The 2,662-nt window shown below is 38.1% G+C and overlaps 1 pseudogene; it reads left to right on the plus strand.

Moving 5' to 3' along the window:
- The first annotated feature begins 306 nt into the window (after positions 1 to 306).
- Positions 307 to 406, plus strand: LOC127077908 (uncharacterized; annotated as a pseudogene).
- The last annotated feature ends 2,256 nt before the right edge of the window (positions 407 to 2,662 follow it).

The following is a 2,662-nucleotide window of genomic DNA, read 5'->3' on the forward strand; positions in this document are numbered from 1 at the left end:
GTTGCGGCAACCATGGTGGTTGGAGGTGATACATTTAAACTTTCAATTTTCTGGGCCAGAGCATCCACTTTTGCATTAACATGATCAAGGCTACTTATCTCGTACATGCCACTTTTCGTTTGAGGTTTCTCTACCATTGCTCGGTCGCTTCCCCACTGATACTGGTTTTGGGCCATGCTTTCGATAAGTTGATAAGCATCAGCATAAGGTTTATCCATAAGTGCACCACCTGCGGCGGCGTCTATTGTTAACCTTGTGTTGTACAAGAGACCATTATAGAAGGTATGAATCACTAACTAGTCCTCTAAACCATGGTGTGGACAAAGTCTCATCATGTCTTTGTATCTTTCCTATGCTTCGAAAAGAGACTCGTTATCTTTCTGTTTAAATCCATTTATCTGAGCTCTCAACATAGCTGTTTTGCTCGGAGGAAAATATCGGGAAAGGAAGACTTTCTTCAACTCGTTCCATGTGGTAACTGAGTTGGAAGGAAGAGACTGAAGCCATCTTCTAGCTTTATCTCTTAACGAGAAAGGAAAGAGATGAAGTCGAATTGCCTCTGAAGTGACACCATTAGCTTTAACAGTATCAGCGTATTGGACAAATACAGATAAATGAAGGTTTGGATCCTCGGTGGGATTTCCAGAGAATTGATTCTGTTGCACTGCTTGCAACAGTGAAGGTTTAAGTTCGAAGTTGTTTGCTTCGATTGCGGGTGGAGCAATACTCGAATGTGGCTCATCTTGTGATGGAGCGGCGTAATCTCGAAGAGCACGAGTTGGTTCTGCCATCTCGGGTATCGGTGAAGGAAGAAGATTTTTGAGGTCGGGCACTTCGATAGGAGGGAGATTGTTTGCAGCACGATATTCCCGAACTCGTCGTAAGACTCGGAGATATAGTTCGATGTCGTTGATTCGTAAGTAAAACGGCTCGCCTTGTGAGCGAGTGTGTGGCATACAAATCAACGAAAGAAATAAAAATATGCCTTAGTCTCTACAGCGTAACAGAAGAGTTACGATATCGACTAAATAAAAGTCCCCGGCAACGGCGTCAAAAACTTGATCGCGACTTTATGAGTTGATTGGGGTACTAACTGCAAGTGCACAGTTCTATCGCGTAGTTTTAAAAGATATCGATCCCACAGGGACTTATGAATCGATATACCGTTTTCTAAGGTTACTTCGTAAAGCTAAGACGGATGATACTTTGATTGTTTGGGGGAAAAGTTAAAACTAAAATAAGATCTAAGTTAAATATCAATTAAGCGGATATCGGTATGTAGTTCGTCGTAATTAGGGAATCAAGTCTTCGTTGGTTTCTTGGTTTTAAAATAAATCTTTTCAGTGGACACTATTGATTAAAAGTCTTTTCTCAAACTCTCGCTCTGTTGAATAGACTATGACTTTGTATTAACGTAGCTGTCACTTATTAGTTAAGTCCAAAATCACCTTTTGAAAACAATAGAATCTATAGGAACTCTTTTTAAGAAAATACTAATCGTTTAAACACCCTCGTCTCAAACTCTCGCTCTGTTGACTTAGATTATATAATTAAATTCAAATTCTTAACTCTCGTCCTCACATTTAACTTTTAAAAATACTTTTTGAAAAAGATTAGAATTTAATTAACTCTAAAAATTTCTTTCGCCCTGATATAGAATTAATGTCCAGTTTACACTGTCCAGTTAAAAACCCAAACTTTCGTTCTATTGATTTTAACTTCTTTAGTCTTTTACTCTCGTACAAAAACATTGGTATTAAACCTGTAAATTGAGACCATAAAAAGAGTGATTTTATTTTTAAACGTAATTAAACCAACTTAGTTTTGATTCCTTCATTCCGCTTACTTTACATACCGATACCTAAATAAATTAGCCGGACATGCTAAACAGATCTAAACAATCATCATGCTTAAATAAATCCATCTCAGGCAAACAATATAAATAAACAATAATGCAGGGCATATATAAATTCAAACAATAATTAAAGAACCTGAATAATTAATAGCAATCTTGAACACTCCACCACAGACCGGTTGGATTTGTTCTTGAATTCTTCAATCGGACAGGAAAATAAAAGTGAAGGAATAAAAATCTAGGGTCTAACGTAAGGTTAGATCCAGTAAAAGATACACAATAGTTTCCGGTGTAGAAATTATTGTGTGAAAAATTAATTAAGTGCTGAAAGATTGACTGGAAAAGAAAATAAAAATTGCAAATAAAGTAAAAACTGTAAAAAGGTAATGTTGTAAAGTATGCTTGCACGGCCGGAAGAGAAAAAAAGAACGAAGAAGAGAGCCTTAGGGTTGGAAGGAAGTGATTATTTATACTAGTCTACTTTGTAACGGTTTCCAAAGCTTTCCGTGTAAAATCCTCACGTTCCAAGAGTCAAGCGAAATAATAGGCTTCGACGTGCCTCTGTTGCGTTTCCGAAGCCAAAAATATAGGAGAATGGTGTGATGTTCGTCACACCATGTGTTACGCTCGTAACACAAGGCAGCAGGGCGTGACGCTCGTCACACCTTGTGTGGCGCTCATCACAGGCTCAGCGCTCATGGCTTGTAGTTTTGGGCTGGGCTTTAGTGAAATTGCTTCTCTTCATTTCTTTTTGCACCTCCTTTTCTTCCTTTTTCACTTAGGCTTCAAATAAGCTACCTGAGATAA

The sequence above is a fragment of the Lathyrus oleraceus genome, chromosome 4 (assembly GCF_024323335.1).
Source record: "Lathyrus oleraceus cultivar Zhongwan6 chromosome 4, CAAS_Psat_ZW6_1.0, whole genome shotgun sequence".
Classification (NCBI taxonomy): domain Eukaryota; kingdom Viridiplantae; phylum Streptophyta; class Magnoliopsida; order Fabales; family Fabaceae; genus Lathyrus; species Lathyrus oleraceus.